Below are 18890 nucleotides of genomic sequence, written 5' to 3'. Positions count from 1 at the left end.
GTTAGAGCAGTACAGAGAGGGAAAGTAAGAGAGAAAAAGACAGGAAATTTATTTTTTGTAGCACACGAAAAGGTAAAGCCGTAACAATTACCCACTAGTATGGCATCGAGAGGCCCCACCAGAGACTACTGTATGGTCCAGATCCACTCACCAAATGGCAATACAGCAGTCCCAGTACTTTGCGCCTGCTGATAGGACAGCCTCCTTAGTGGTTAATCCAAGGTTCGGGTCCCTGACTATCAGGCGGATAACGTCAGCCCAGACAAACGTTTACCTCCAGCACCCTTACTAGTGACATGGCCACAAGGACAGATAGAGACAGAAAAATTTCCGACATCTCAGACTACGGGTCACCAAGTACTACCGACCTTTAAGCAGCTTTTTCTTCACCCTTGGTCAGAAAAATCACCCATTGAATGAGGACTGGATGACAAAATAGGAGAAGCGAGAGTTACTGGAGTTGCCGATAACACATCCACTGTATTATCTACTCTCCGTTAAAAAAAAAAAAAAAAAAAAAGGGGGGGATGGGGAAAAGTGACTTACTTAATATCTAAGTAGTAAGTCCGTAAGTAGTAAGTATATATATATATATATATATATATATATATATAATCAAAATAATATGTGTGTCTCAATCACGTGTGAAGATCTTTCCTAGGTAGAATAGTTTATATATGTTATAAATATGATTGGCAAATAAAAACGTTTTTATTGGATATAAACCTCTTACTATTACGAAAATAAACGCACTTAGAAGAAAACGTTTCATACACAATTGTAGCATTTTCGAAATACTGAATATTAAGTAGTTTTTATCTATATAATTACTTTGTTATGTGTTACGAATTTTAGCAATGAATTGATTTTTTTTAAATAGGTCCATTTCTTATATCTTTTTTTTATTTTTAATATTGTATATGTTTTGTAGTCTTATGACGTGTATTTTCCGAGCCTATTCTGAATTTTCTCATGTATTTAGATAAATGTTTTCCGGTATTAGTTTCAATTAATATTGCCTGGTGTATGTTGCAAGTAATTATTATACTGTTTTTAAACTTTCCAAAAGATCCACGTATTTTTAGTTGTATTATAGATAAATATTATGTTGATCTTGTGACTCGCAAGAAGCCACAAATAAAAACAGAACAATGGAAAACAGTTTAAAACATATATTATATGAAATAGCGGAAAGTTTACAAACTAAATGTGTTAGTAATTCACCAAGCTGCGAGGGTCGCTCTAGAATTCGATCACTGACTGAGATCGGCATAAGTAATATTTATATTGTCGATAGACTAGTCCATTTTGAGGGTGGTTCGCCCACAACACCCCCCTCCCAAGCTGATTTCTGCAGGCATGAAAACAGTATCTTTAGGGGGGGCGCAAACCAACAAGGGTTCTGTGTATTTCTTTTTTCTGCCGAAGCGTATTGGTTCTGATATGTCTTTCGGGGGTTCTATGTCGCATTTCCTATTTAGGCGGCAGTTTATTCAATTCAAACTAAATATATTTGAAGATTTTTATAGCAAACACTCTTTACTTGTTAATAACACACTTTTAAATCTTACCTACAAAATTATTTCTACGATGAGATGAATTTTCTTTCCACTCACTGCACTTGACAACTTAGAAGTATTTTTTTTTCAAATGTTGCTTGTTAAGTTTTCGCCACGAATGCAAATTTATAATTGACACATCGGATCCACTGCCCAGCTGTAATTTCAATGTGTTAAAAATTATCTATGCGTAAGTTTTCGTCAGTTTTGTCGGTAATATTGGGTACATGACTATTTTTTTGTATTTTCACCCAAGTTGTTAAACAGTTTTAACATTTTTTTCGAAGTAGGCAGATTTTTGCCCAATGCCTTTCGCTGTATTTGTTATATAGTCTACGGGGTAATTTTCTGTGTACCGTCTCCACGGTTTCTTTATTAGTTATTTTTTTTTATATTTGCGATGCCGGCTTCGATATTTCTCGCGTCGTTTTTTATTATTTGAACTCTTTGAACATCCTCAGTCAATATTTGCAGTTCGTTTTCTAACTTCATAAGAACTCTGCGCCTGATATCCGCATCTATTCCCGTGGTTAAATCTTGTCCCAAAACAAGGCGTTTAAATTCCTTAAAGTCATAACAATGCTTGTTCACTAGTGCTACGTACGTGGCAAAGTCGTCATTATCGTCTTTGGTCACATTCAAACATCTCCATCGTATATGAAAAATGACGTTTTCGAAGTGAACAATTCTCTAAGCAGATTTCCCGTCTCATTGGATGATAAATCTGTCGTTTTCCGAGGAGAGATGTAATACACGGATATGTCATGTTCAGCCTCTCCCAAGTTTTCGTAGCTACAGTCTGGTCTTCTTCTACTCAGTCCAGTTACCGCAGTCGATATGTAAAAGGTCTTCATATCTCCTGAAATAAAATGGGAATGATTTTTCATATTCCTCGTACATAAAATTACCTATTGCGGAGCATATTGTATTTTGAGATAAAGCTGAGTCGCTCTCTGAGTGAGCGTTATTTCTCACGATTTCTTCAAGTAATTCCTCTGTTAAGAATTGGCGTTCGGAAAATAGTTTCTCTGTTCGTAATTGACGTTCTGCAAATTGTTCGCGTAGTTTGTCCAATTTTTTTTGAGCTTCGGCCGCCTGTTTTTTAAATTCCTTTTGTTTGTCCTCTACACGTCGTTGGCGTTCTCCCAACTTTTTTGTAATTCCTTTTGATGGCCTTTGGTACGTTGTTGGCGTTAGGCCGCTTCAATATGTGATTGAGTTAGATGCACCGGCGCTAATTGTAGTTCGTCCATTTTGTCTGGCTGGATTTATCAATTTTAAATCGTTCGCTGTCTGGTTATAAAACCGTTTGTCTAGTTGTATTTAACAAAACGTTTGGATTTTTATGCCAGGACATTAAAACAAAAATATTAATCTAGGAAAACAGTTCATCGTCCAAACAAAAAAAGTCAAGATTATATTTTCCTTTCGAATACAAATAAAGCAACGATTTACTTTTAGTATACAAAAATAGAGACGGACATTTTTTTTTCTTTGAAAAGTAAAGGTTTACATTTTCAGTAGCGACGGACTTTTTTCCCAACTACTTTTTTTCCGTACTTATCTGGGTTTTTGTTGTCAATTAACAAAGTTGTAAATCTGAGTTTTTAAAACATTTATGTCGCAAGTATTATGCTACACTTTCTCTAGTGTGATGAACATTTAAGTCCAACGTCGTTAATGTTTTCAGACCATTATTTTAGACGTGAGTACGTTTCTTGCATCCAATGTCGACAGTAATTTTGGGAACACTGTTTTTGACGTGAATATGTTTCTCGAATGCAATTTTGCAAGTGGTATTGCTCGCTAGTGTTGTTTTTATAAAATAAATAATAAAAAACACCGTATAAAAAAAACACTAGCGAATAAATACTGGGAACTCAAAGAAAGCGGACATTCGCCGGTAGTCGAATGGAAAATAATGAGACAATCTACCACGTGCAGACATTTAGACGACCCATGTAAATTATGCCTCGATGAAAAATTTGCTATCCTGTACTTTAAAGAACCTCAAAATCTATTAAACTGTAGACGAGAAATAGCAAACAACTGTGTTCAAAAAATAAAACTTACTCTAGGATAGCAATACAAAATAGCTTTAAAAGTAACAATAACAATAGAAAACAAACAAATAAATAAATTAAACAAACATGAATATACATAAACGATCACATATGTGTATATATATACGTGTGCATGTATGTGTGTACACATAGCTATATTAATATGTATATATATATATATATATATATATAACAAGGAAGGAAAAGATCTACCTTAAACCACTAACCTAGTCCTAAAACAGATCCTTTGTTCGATAAAATACATGCCCATTGGCTGATAGAAAGGGGTGCGGTGGATACTAGAAAGCTGATTAGCTAACTAGAAAGCCTCAACATATATAAAAACAAGAAGCAACCACAAAATTCGCGCATGAGCCTGACGGATCCTATAGTGAATGAAACGCAGAATATTCAGTGTAGCTTAATCGCCATATATATTTTATAAATTACTAACTAGCTCTACCTACGTATTGAGCACTTTTGAAGTAAATACTTAAAGTTTACGCATAAATCTATGCTTTCGTATCTTAAATTTATGTGAGTAAATGAAGTAGTTATATATATATATATATATATATATATATATATAGACTTGCGAATTATTTTAAACTTCTGGCCTGGTTATTGGAACGAGATCAAAATACAATTATGGATGAAATAAAGCGTTTCATCGGAAATACTGTGCAGATTAACAATTAAACAAAAATATTTCTAAGTTGGATAGAATAGGTTCCGAGTTCGACGAAATGCGCCTTAACCAAAATGGAGAATACACCGACCAAATCATTAGGTAAAAAAATAATTTGAAGTATTCAGAGAATACGAATAATAAACAACCATGCCAAATATTCAGATAAATGAGTGTTTGTACTAATTCTCATTATTAAGTTAATTAGTGCTTGTTAGTAAATTGTAAGTATATACATATATATGTTGCGCTATTAAACTACATGGATATTTTTCGCATTTTATCTTCGGTAATATCCTATGGATGAATTGATGATGGATGAAGCTAGAAAAATAGTGAGAACCTTAAGTGATATATATATATATATATATATATATATATATATATATATATATATATATATATATATATGTATATGTATATAAATATATGCATATATATATATATCAACGTAATGATTAAAGTTACATACTGTAGACTAAAATACATATAAATGTATTAAAATGAATGTAGACTAAAATACATATAAAAATATATTAAAATAAATATCATATACATTTTTTTCCAAGTATTTTTTCCAGATATTCTTTGTTTCAAACAATAAATTCTTAACTTGAATATAATTTTATATTTATTTTAATCTACAAAATTTCACTTTAATCATTACACTTATATTTTGCTCTATCTTTATATATTGAGCTTTACCGTTTTGCTAGGATCGTCCTGAAATTATTACCACACTCTAATATCTAATAGGACAATTCCCTTGGGTTCACTGTTTCTGTTTACAAAATGTATTTGCTTTATATGCCCCCGTATTCCATACGATTTTGTAAATTAATTTTATGAGTGACGGTGTTTCATAGTATTTCATAGAAAATTTTCAAAAGTAAAGTATAGCATTATTCCATGAATTGGGATTGATTGAGCATTTAGAAATTACATTTCTCTTGTCATTCCTCTGATCAAATTAATGCGAGTGGAAGATAGTCGACTATATCCATTATAGTTAAAATGAATATTTTGCAAAATAGATAAGGGTTAATCATCCCTTATTGACGTAACGAAATCCAAGAGGAACATACGTAAAAAAAGATATTTTCTCAATTTTCAACGACTGCGCAAGTGTGGTTATATATATATATATATATATATATATATATATATATATATATATATATATATATATATATATATATATATATATTCCATAATGGCATGCATTATCAAAAAAACCTGTGTACATATCTAAACTTGGGCATGTCGTGTGCTAAGTAAAAATAAATATTTACATATTAGTAGAAAAAATTGCATACATATAAACATGATTATTTATATAAATAATGACTAGCACAGGAATATAAATGTTTACATACACATTAATACATATATATATATATATATATATATATATATATATATATATATATATAAATGAATGCATTTACACACAGGGAAATTAAATATAAATGCATACATATGAAGAGAAATACAAACTGACTAATAATAATAAATGTGCGTGCGCGCACACACACACGCACCCCCCGTATATATATATATATATATATATATATATATATATATATATATATATATATATATATATATATATATATGTGGGGGGGTGCGTGTGTGTGTGCGTGTGTGTGTGTGTATGTGTGTACAAAAAATGTTAGTTTAAGAAGCTTCCCTATGACAGACGTTTAAAATGTAAGCAAACAGTTATGAGAATAAAACGTTACGACCTCATCGCGTCTTCGTTCGGATTATCCAGTATTTTTCTCCCCCTTTTTTTAAGTAATGGCATTGTTTTACTGTGAAAAATAAAATGTGTGCATACTAGGAAGAAGGAAAGAAACTGTTTTTGTCCTGAAAAAGTCATGACGAGGCCGAAAAGTAGTATTTATAAACAAATATATGTTTGTCTAGTAATAAACTTTCGTGTAATTTGCTTACAAACTTAGATTTTTTATCTAAACTTAAAAAATTGTTTTTATCAGGAAAAAAAATCTCATATAAAATTTCACGCGCGACATCGCGTATCCCCTGGTTTTCACATTTAAATTCCCATTAAAATAATACCGCATCTTTCTTAGTGGCATCATGCCATCGAAGAAAAAAAAACAAAAAGAGAAACACTGTGTCTTAACTGGCAAAGATGCAGAACCTCGACAAGTTGATTTATTTACAAATATATGTTAATTTTTCTAAATTTACGTTGAATTAGTCCACTAAACAATATCAACGATTTTATCATGAACTAACAAACCTTTAAATTAGATTCCACGCACGATTTTCATTTTCTTAGTGGCATCATGCCACAAAGGGTGAAAACGAGGGGAAAACTGTGTCTCCACTGACGAAGTTTGAATCATTATAAAAAAGTTGTTATTTAAAAAAAAAAACTGCGTTTTGTTGGTTTACTAATCTAAAATTTGAATTAAACTTTAACGAGGCTTTTACAACGCAGAAATACCTCTATATATATGTATATATATATATATATATATATATACATATATATGTATGTATGTGTGTATGTGTGTGTGTGTGAATTAACAACCAGCGTGTTTCATTTTTTCTATTGAATGTTTATTAAAAGTATATACCAATAATAGTGTTTAGTGGGGAAAGCTTTTGTATAATAGTAAAAATAACAATGTGTGTCGTCGTCCAATTTTAATAGACACAAACGATTTTCTAAAATCGTGTAAACAAAAACTTGCAAACAGTTTTAGATTTTTTGCCTCAACAAACTTTATGATACAACATTCGTTTCTTATTTCTAATTCTACTATTATATACACACAATAACTTGTTTATGTGCTTGTATTCATGGAGTAATTGATTATGTAGTTTTGAAAACCATATTTTACGATTTTCGCGAAAAATGGAGTGCTTATTAGTTTATGTACTTATAAAGCCTTATATTTAATTGAATCACCAGCCATTGGATTAAATTGTTTACAAAACATAAGGCCCCAGTATCGTTCCTCTCGGTCTTCACGAATTAGAGTTTCTCTTGTTTTAATAAGCAGTGAAATTACATCTATTAATTAAGGAATATTATATGTTTGTTTCGTAAAGGGTGTATAAACCATAAATATTTCTACCAAATTTTTTTGTTTATTAATATTAAATCAGATTCTTAATGAAACAACTCAAGTTCAATTATAAGTTTTCGTATTTATGGAGAAAGGTGGCCGTTCTGAAATAATGAATGTTTTGTTTACATCCTATTTTAACTAAATATTCCAACAATTTGTTTTACAATTCGCAATAGAAAGCTGTATTTTTACTATAATTTTATTACTTATTCCGATTTTAATCGTTGTCTTTCATTTAAAATAATGTACTGTTCGATTTTTATTTGTTTGTTATTGTTTGTTTCTTGCTTATATTTATAATTCGGTTTAGCAATATTTTATTAATCTTTGCTTGAAACATAATTTGGCGTCGGTAATTCTAGTTTTCTTTTAAACTTCGTTGAGTAAAGGTCAATGTCAGTAACAATTGAATCGTTGGCCTTTATTTTCATTTGTTAATACAATTTAAAAATTAATAAACGAACTGTTGTCTTGTAAATATTTAAATGACAAAATGCTCATTTATATAATGTTGTTTCACACTCAATTCTGTATTTTTTAATTAATTCTCAAGTCTTCTTTTAATTAATATTGAATACATTGAATTGAATAATAAACCGTGTTTCGTATTGTTTATTTTTTTCAAGTGATGTTTAAATGTTTCTAATGTGTTTTGTATATAAGCTTTTGTTCATTATCGGCAAACATTTTGTCTGAAAAACTGTGCGTACTAAGACCTAATACGTGGCGTCATATTTCAGTAATTAAGCCTTCTATTACTAAGATAAAGCACAAGGCTAAACTTCTTCGTAGGATAAAAATCATATTTTAATCACAAATTTATTGGAGCGCAGTTTTTTTTCCATTTTCTTTTCATATAAAATAAAAATTTCTACATTACGTAATTTTCTGTAAGATTACATGGAGAGTAATTCAAATATATTGAAAGCTATACGACTGTCTGTCGGCTTGTCTATCTGCATATTTACAAACTCGGTGTAAAGGTACCTCAAATGATTAGTATTTTACGGGTAGTATTTGTATAGATGTTTAGCCTGTTAAAATTGTTTTTAAGAGGTCAAAATATGTCAACATTTAAGCATCCTTTTACATTTTCTACTTTCACATTAGATTATTTTTAATTTTCAATCGGTTTATATACGTATTACGTTGCTTTTAACTCATACAGGAATTAAAATACCTGAGAAAATATGAATTAAATGAACAAACTATTATCACGTATGATTATTTTACATTCCAAATGAAGATTTTAATCCATATAGAAATACCCTTGATGATATCCCTGCCAATAAAATTCGCCAAGTTCTTTAAACACATGAGAAATAAAATATATTTCCGAGCTAGTAGGAGGGTGGGTTCTGGTTCTGAATGTTTTAATAGAAAATACATAGATGAGTCCAAGTTTGTATCGTAAGAATAGACAAAACGAACGTGAGCTGATTCGTATTTGTAAGTGCGTTGGAAGACATAAACCCTTAGATAACAAACATTCATGCCTGTTTTTATTATGAGACATGAAATTAAGTTGAAGAAATTCGTGTAGCAATTGATTTCAAGGGCAGACTGGCGATAGTAGGAAAAGATGAATGTTTAAAAAACCGGTGCACCGTGCCCTACAATCAGTTATAAACTGGAAAGCTGTGATCAGAAATTGAATTGTATGGAAATCGTAACCTGGGCGATTTATTTGTATTTCTTCAAAGTGGGTTTACCATTAGCTGCGTTAAATATCCGCGTATTTAAACAGTTTAAGGATACAACTGACGATGAACGGATTGCAATCCGTTGATTTAAACATTTTAAGATTTAGTCCACCGTGATGTGCCTCGCATTGAATGAATACAGATTCGAATGCCGAGGTTGTAAAGGCTACTATTGAAGGCGGTATTAGTCTAATATGTTGTAATATTGACACAAAATCAAACGGCTCAATCAAAAAGTTTGATCTTTACCGGCACTACCAAAGTAAAACATCCAAAACTAAACAAGTTTATTCAGTAAACGCTGTAGTGACAACGAGTGGCAACTTGCATATTTTTGCTTTCACGGCACTGTGCAGTACCCTTATTCAAGCAAGTGTTCCCGTGATGAAAATGTGTTCTGTATGAAAATTACAAGCGTTGTGAACATTAGTTATCTTCTCCGAATACTATCTCTCATATGCAAGAGCTGTCTATGCGCAAGTGCACGATTAATCTTTGTGTCTAATAGGCAGGTTTTAAAGTACTTCATTAAAACTTTACCAACGAATCAAACAGTTATTGGTGACCTATATTCGCGTCAATTTAAACGTGTGCAACAGGTATTGCGACAGAAGATACGAAAAACCAGTGACCCGGTTTTTCCTCTATGACAACGCCAAGTCGTATGGTGAGCACGATTACCGAGATATAAAAGGAGACCGGTGCGCATGAACGAATGTCGCCATTTTTAAAGCAGCATCCAGGTAAAAGCTGCCTACCGTTCGCTATGTTAAACAATGTGCCCATGCTAACAGACAGAAAAAAAAAATTCGTTGCCTTAGAAAATGGTTGTGGAAAAAGGATAATTATCCATTTAGATAATTATATAACTGATATTATAATTGCACATTGGTCGGGATAAATTTAATCTAACAAACTATAGAAGTAAGTTGTTTTTTTAACTTTTCACAGATGTCTATTGACGAGATTCGAATATTTCATTTTATTTATTTAAACTGCAAGACAAATAATTTTGATATGAAATAATTTTCAGTGTGTTCTTTTCATAATAAATAAACATTTGCATTTCCAAATATTTTAAAGTATTTTCCATTTTAAAGATTTTTTTTTAATTTATTTTTTTTTTCTTTAACTATAACGATCGATTTATTCAATATTTTAGAACCGGACGTAATTTATTTATTCGAAAGTTATTATAAACTGTTAAAGGTTTTGTTTGTTTTATAACATTTTAACTATAAATAATTTACATGATTTAAATGGGAAATGAAATAGGAAATGTTCTATTCTCGCTGGGGACACAGTAACACACATTCCTCTTTAAAATTTATTAACTAATCCGTTTTAATTAAAGTTTTGATATGAACTAAAAATAAAAAGTACATTAAATTTTATTCAACATATTGTAGTGCGTTTTCTCTCATAATAATGTTGTTGTTCTTATTTTTTAACATGTTCAGCGTACACACCGTACTGAGATAATAACGTTATCATTCAAAAAGCTATTCTTTACATGGGGACATTCTAACTAATCTCCATTTTCACCTTACAATTTAATTTAAAAAATGGAACCCTAAACATTTAATTTAACTTGTAAATCCTATCTAAAATATAGCACGGTGCATACACTACAACAGAATTATTATTATTATTATTATTATTATTATTATTATTATTATTATTATTATTATTATTATTATTATAATAATAATAATAATAATAATAATAATAATAATAATAATAATAATAATAATAATAAATTGTGTAGTTGACATCGACTGGCACGACACCAACTAGTTGTGAAGAGTCAGGAAGGATGAAAATACCAAAATGGAAGAGTACTAACCAGATCTCTACTGAAAGTGTGCAGTTAAAATTTGGTCCCTTGTGGAGGCATTTTGTATCCCACACCCCAGAAAACACAAATGGCTGATGCAAACGTGAAATGAAAGGCAAATGGTTGTTGCGATAACGTGCAATCATCTGCACGAATAGTCAACGTTTGAGAAAACCGGGCATCTAGGAAGGCTTGTTGGCATTCGCTCTGCAGGGAACACCACCGGGTTCTGCCAGTGAGCGATCACTGATGATGGCTATGAGACAATTCATATTGATTGAAATAGTATTATTAATAATAATAACAATAATGCTCCCTCCAAAATGCACCATCATCTTAATTTAATATCGTAGATGTTTACTGTATTTTCTTAGTTTTTAACGAATGTTTATATCATGTTATGATTGGCTCTTAGATTATGTTTTTAGTAATGTGGTGTTAATTTTCCTATTCATTTATTCTAGACTTATATAAAAAATGAAGGCTATAGCGGAGTATAGGATACCTAACCATGTAACTGATGAAAATATTCTACACATTTTAATACAAAACATGTAGAAAAATGGACCTAAAAGAACAAAAAATTAAAACTTTAAATATAATTTCTGTATAAAAAGTAATAATTAATAAAATATTTAAGCTATTATCTTGTGGGGTAATTCAGCTTCCCAAATGGGGTTCGTCTTGATAGAAATAATCATAAAAATTGCCGCGGTCATGAAAGATTTTTCTTCCACCAACCGAAGACAGAAAAGGTGAAGTGTAGCATCAGATCAGATATTACATTGTGATCTTGTCCCGAATGGAAAGAATTGTGTGTGTTAAATATGTTTCTTTAATTGTTTGTTCCCTAAATTAATAATTCCAATTTATCAGTATTAGAGTGTATATTGTTTTACAATTACGTAATTTTACATCGATATTATACATATATATATATATTTCATATTGAATAAAGTTCAGTTTCATTATTGATCGAATAATTTTCCTTTCTTTTCTATTGTCACATGCTTTCATGCTCGTTTTAAAAAGGTCCTTATATAGTATCAACAGTGACAGTTTGATAAATCTTACCTATATTGCCTGCAGACATTTTTCAGTTGACAGACATTCTATATCTCGGTTGCTGTGATGTTGAGAAAGTGGGCAATAATACCATGCATCTGAATGGGAACTTTGTGGCAACCATTTTATTTAGCCGAGTCTAATTAAATTCACTACCACACCCTGGATAATCATCTCTGTGGGAAATCTCACCAATGAAGCATTGTTGCGCCAAGTCCATACGACATCTTTGCGCCCGAAACCGCGTGAGTATTACAGCAAGAAAATTAGACAGTTTGAGACCTGTTGGATGAATGAGTTGGAAGCGATAGCAATTATATGGAAACTAAATATACGTTACAGATACAGTCAACCGTTTTTTTATCATTAAAATACGGACATAAAGTGTTTGTTTTCCTTGGTTATTTACCCAATCTGTGGCGAGAAACATTTTATACCTTACAAAAAAAAATCCATGATGAGCGGAATTGTTCTTTTTGTAATTTAACGTGAATGGATTTTCAGACTCTAGAAATAAAAACAAATGAGGTTCTTACCGACAACATCGGATTTCGGACGCATTTATTCAATTTTTGCTTTTCATGATTAAGGATAAATTCTAAATTGTTACATAAAAGACCGACAAACAAAAAGCCCAGGATAACGTCGACAATCATATATTAACATTAAATATTGATTATATTTCATTTGGTTATAAACATACAAAAGAACAAATGATTCATTTCAATAAAAATCACGACACCTTTTTTATTTCCCTAAAAACAAACGATTCATTATTTTAAGATAATTTTTATTTTATATTTCAACCACACCTTTATGCATTTCAGTTTAATTTAGTAAATGTATCGTTTATTTTACATTTTCATAGGAAAATCGATATTGTTTTCTGTAGAAATATTTTTAAACAGTTGACGTATAGATTTAATCAAAAGAAGTTATTTTATGATTTAAGATTAAATTATATATTGTTTAAACGTGCGTTTGGCGAGTGGGATAAATTAAATGTTCCGTTTTCGATGAAATATTCAACGATAATAGATAAATAGCAAAAAAATAAGGCGGAGTGCGGTAAAAACTTGCACATATATCTCAAGCGACATTGCGATATTCTTAAAATTTAAATATTTTGTGAGAAAATCGGAGGTTTTTCTCCGTAAGTTTGTTTATTTTTTTCTGTTTTTTTTTACTAAGGGGAAAAGTTAATTATTCATATATGAGAATTTATATGAAATTACAAACGCTATACGTGTATCTCATAACAAGGTGCTACAAATAATATTAAAATTCGAAATAAATAATATGCATCGTACAATTCACATATCCGCTTTCCACACACACCCACTCTCTTTCTCTCTCTCTCTCTTCATATATATATATATATATATATATATATATATATATATATATATATATATATATATATGTATATAAACAACATGGGGGTTTTCAGTACAGAATAAGATCAATTCTTTAAGATGGGATTATCAGGATAAAACAACGGTCAACCAATTTATTTGGCGCTTATATACAAATCAATAAAGAAAGAAAGCGACGATATAAAATTCATACTAATATAGTCATTATTACGGATTTATTCATGCATGCAATAAAGGATTGTCGGGTAAATGGAAACTTTTTATACAAATGTAGTTGGAAGCGTAATTCTTCTTATCAGAAAAGAAGAGAATATTCTAGGTAACATAATATGAATGCTACGTCCAGCGATAGTTACATTAAGAGCGAAATAACACGTTGATGCTATTTGTGGGGTCTCAATTGATCTCAGGGATATAAGACAGGGATAGATTTTATTAAATAATGCAGGTAGGTATATATCATATCCGTCATAATGGGTTTAATATATGTAGACAATAGTGTGATGAAAGTCCTTGAAAGTATATACGGTAATTTAATTGATATAGGGCGCTTATTTAATCATATGTATTAACTGGTTATAGCTATATAGGGATTTATTAGGGGATTTAATTGAGGATTTATGTTATGTATGTGAACTTAAAAGGAGTATTTGAAATTATAACAGAACGTAAAAGAAATACAAATAATTACGAACAAGTGTAAGATAATCATGTATGTGATAAATTAGAAGATAAATAGAAATATAACTTTTTTTAAGCGAATATAATAAAGAAAAAGCAGATAGTAGCATAAAAGGAAACGAGTGTAGGTCACATATATAAAATCCACCATGACAGATATGCTATACACCTAGCTGCAAAAAGCTACACTACTCCTGTATTACAGAGATCAATTTAGTTTCCCCCAACAGCAGCAGATTTCTTTCGCTCTGAATGTAAATACCGGTGGACATCAAATCCATATTATGTTACCTAGCATCTTTTCTTCTCATCTGATGAGAAGCATAAAAGTTCGAAATACCGTAGTATAAAAAATTCCTACTGACTCTACACTTCTAATTCATGTATATCCTTATTGAATAAATGAATAAATCTATATATAATAGAATATATTTTTATATCGTCATTTTCTATCTTTATTTATATATGTGTGTATTTATATCTTTATATCTATCTATCTATCAATCGATCTCTCTCTCTCTCTATATATATATATATATATATAAATATATATATATATATATATATATATATATATATTGCTCAGTTTAACGAGTTGTTGCCATGGCTCTTATGGGTTTCGGCGTTTTTTTTTTTTTGGCTTTGGAAATAATTATATATATACTCTTTCATATTCTGAGCAGTTATATATATATACATGGATGCATACATACATACATACATGTATATATATACATAAACGATCCCAAAAGAATACGACTTTATATTATATATAGATATAGATTGGGATTTTTAGCAATATTGTTTTTTTTCTTTTGCAAATAAAAAATTAATCTAATAATCATATTTCTATGACGACAAAATTTATTTATAATTTAATGATTTCAGATTTTTCTCACGATTAAAAATTTTTCCTTAACTTTTTTATATGCAATTAGTTTTATTTCTACTCCCCCAAAATTATAATCAATATAAAATCGTGTTTCATAATGAAAACATTTATACATATTTTAAATCCTAAAAAGTTCAACAAAATGGCAATTACATTATTATTAATGCATAAGGTACTTTTGATTAAGTTTAAATAAACTATTTTCTTTTAATTCTTGTATCTTACTTTTTAAAGTTTAATATAAATAGTTTTGGGTAAAATAATTTCCCGGGTAAACATTTTGTTGAATATTTTTCTGTTGAGGAAAAACTCTTTTTTTCTAGAAAATACCTAACTTTTTAAAAGTATATTTATCAACAACATTAACAGCAACAAAAATGATATGTATTAATTGAAAAACATGTTCATAATAACATGAAAAGTATAATGTAATATTTGTTTTATTATTCCATGATACAAAAAGTTTTTTTTCTTTTGTATGTTTCGTAATAACACAAAGAGTGTTAAACATAAAGTAATTTTTAATAAATATATTGTTTTGTTTTTCGTGTCTGGACCCGTGACTCCGCTCCGGTCACTTTCGTTACATAATCAACCTATAAACTTCCGATTGTTTTTTTTTCTGAACAATGCTCTTGGACATTATTTAAAAAAATATAAAAAAAAATACTGCATTTTTGAGGCGGAAAGTTTTGTAAACATTTTATCTACTTCAGTATTTTCTTTAAATTTCTACTTACGAGCGATTATCGAGATTCCTGTGACGTAATACTTTCATGTCGAAACTGTTGTGTTTTAAAGTTACACTCGACACTACTTTTTTAACAAAATAAACGCTTTAAAATAAGTTGAACCACTAAACACTTACAAATCTAGGTAGAAAATGAACACTTAGAGGTCGATTTTATATATTTAAAAACAACAGTTAACAATTAAATATATTTACAAAAATATATTATGGGGTGTAGTCTTTTTAAAAACAATATCTCCTTCAAGAAATGTGTACAAATTTGTTTTCAATCAATATGTATTCAATAATGGAGAGTGTTCCTATGTATAAAAAATGAACGATTTTTCCTAAATTCTACGCTGCATCCAATTTATAATTGATTCTAAGCATAAGTTTCGTTAAGTTTAACATTTAAATACGGTCAGTGAGTAAAACTTATTTTTATTAGAAGGTACATTTATTTATTTATTTATTATTATTAATTTTATTTGCAGCCTGGTTTAGTATCTGGCCTAAGACTACACCATCTTCTCTGTCCTCGTTTATTAGAGGATAAATTATTCTTGACTTGTTTTTCTTACTAAATGAACATTTTAAATTAAGTTAAACCACTAACAACTTAGCAAGCTAGGTAGAAAAATTAATTTTGCCCTTTTTAAAACAACAGTATATAAGTACAATTTTTTTTTAAATATTATGCGGTCTGTATTCTCGTTTTTGAACTGAATAAACGCTTTAAAATAAGTTGAACCACTAACAATTTAGCCAGCTAGGTAGAACACGAACACTTAGAAAATCCTTTTTACATTTTCTAAAACAACAGTAATTAACTATACATATTTCTAAAAATTAATAAGTGGGGGAAGTTTCATTTAAACATCTCCTTAAAGAATGGTCATAAAATATGCGTACGCATTTTTGGTACCACACTATTTGTAAAAAGTCTTCCTGTTCAATTCAAGTTTTCACGATATTGCTTTTTTATTTAATTGTAATTTTTTTATCCAATTGTATGGTGGAAGCAGAGAATAGATACACAACACTCTCTCCTCCCTATGTTAAGAAAGACTTTCAAAATTATTAAATTATTATTTCAGCAGGGTATCAAAATATATTAATACCTACATTTCACTTCGCAATGTTCTAATTTTAAAATCATAACATGAAACTCATCTCATTTAAAAACTTCATCTCGCTTTATTACTTATTTGTTAAACAAGTGGTTAATTAAAATAAAATTATAGTCACATCCTTAAATTTTAAATAATAGTGTGATTTAATTCTACTCATTTAAAGTTTGTGAAACGTATTGCGCATTTAAACATGTAAAAAAGAAAACATCAGGTTAAATTAATCGATGCCGGAATCGACAGTAAAGATTCTCTTTTTAAGGATTTCGTTGTTCGACTAGTATTTTCAAGTTAAATTCAAGTTTTACGATATCATTTTGTTCATTAAATCGTTAGGTTGAAGTACAGAATAGTTATTTACAAACAGCATAGTAACACAAACAGTTTAGATTAAAATGAAAATATAGCATCAATAGTTCTAACAAGCGACCAGTAGGTACGCAAAGTTGAAGCCAGCAACATATTGTGACAGTAGAAAAGGCAATATTAATAGTTGTCAGCGTGTTTTGTACAAAAAGGTTAGTATAAAAATTAATAAGTGAAAACACCTTAGTAACCAAATCTGTACAGTATATTTTTCTTTTTAATTCGATATTATATCAAAATATATAAAATAATATCTCCATATCAGGAACATTATTATTATCACTATTCCAAAGGAATTCATTAAATATTTTGTGAAGACATTTAAAATACGTTTTTATGCGGTACCTACATCTTCATTACTCATTGGTAGTCTTCAAGTAACATTTTAACTTTTTCGAACTGGGAAAATAAACCGTATAATACATTACAGTCGATACTCCAACAATCATTCGGGGTGAAAGTGAAACGTTTTTAGAGCCTTTATTCTCTCGGGTTGCTGGAAAATGTTCTGTGTAGCCCTAGAAGTGTCGCACTTCCTGGACTTGACCCACGGCTTTCGGGAAAAAAACAAGAATATCGTTTGTTGTCCGAGCCCCCCCTAACAGGGAATGGCGACAGTGCTACTCAAACGTATATTTGTAACGTTTTATTGCTCTTCATTTGGGGGGATTGCCCCATTTTGCACCTTCCGACCATGGTTCATATCCCATCCAGGTTTGTGAGTATTACGTTTTGTGTCTATATGACTATGTTTTAAATTATGTACATATTGAATAGTGGGGTTTATATTTTATCTGTATTTTCATGCACGTGAAAATTCGTGTATGTATATACATCGTATCATTTATTTGATCGTCTAGTGTGTATATTCTAACATTTATGCAACAGTTCTAACAGGAAACGATTGACGTGGACGTATCGAAACAGTAGTAGGCAAACATTTCTTTTTAACAGATGTAAATAACGCAACATATTCCTGAATTATATACAAACATTTATTTTCATGATTTCAGCTTATATCCTTAAAGATTACACTGTCTTTACATCTTGGTGTCTGAGGAAACACCGCTCATGCGTCATGGAGAGAACAACTCCCCACTTGAGTCATCCGTTCTCTCTGATGTCCAGCTAACGACTGACTAGAATTTCCCCACATCTACATTTCATTACATATCTCAGACCAACAGCTGATGTAATATCAATCTAGTTATTTGTTTATGCAAACCAATAATAATGTTTACATATATTTTCTATTTTCACATTCCTTTGTAGCGATATTATAATTTGATGTCAATCACTTTTCCACAATAAAATTGTCTATCTTTCTAATCATAATAATTGTCGCTTGGATCAATTAATAATAATGATGATGATGATAATAATAATAATAATAATAATAATAATAATAAAATTATTAATGTTTGACCCTTGACCCTGCTTGCTACAGTTAACACAGATACTACACTATGCTCACAGCCAAAGCGTCACAACATTACAAACGGATTTAATGCAGGTCGGTGTACTTCGTAGTTCGCCCGCTTGCTAGTAAGTGCTACGAATATTGCTCTTGGTACGATGTTTTGTTTTAATATATCTTAACTTTCTAACACATATCCGTGTAAGTGTTTTGTGTGATATTTCTTCCAATCAAAAAAAAATACTCGGCAAGAAACTTTTCTAATTCACATAGAAA

Source organism: Euprymna scolopes, chromosome 37 (genome assembly GCF_053919585.1).
Source record: "Euprymna scolopes isolate OS-2025 chromosome 37, ASM5391958v1, whole genome shotgun sequence".
Classification (NCBI taxonomy): domain Eukaryota; kingdom Metazoa; phylum Mollusca; class Cephalopoda; order Sepiida; family Sepiolidae; genus Euprymna; species Euprymna scolopes.
The sequence above is the reverse complement of the archived record's forward strand: the minus strand, read 5'-3'. Positions refer to the sequence as shown.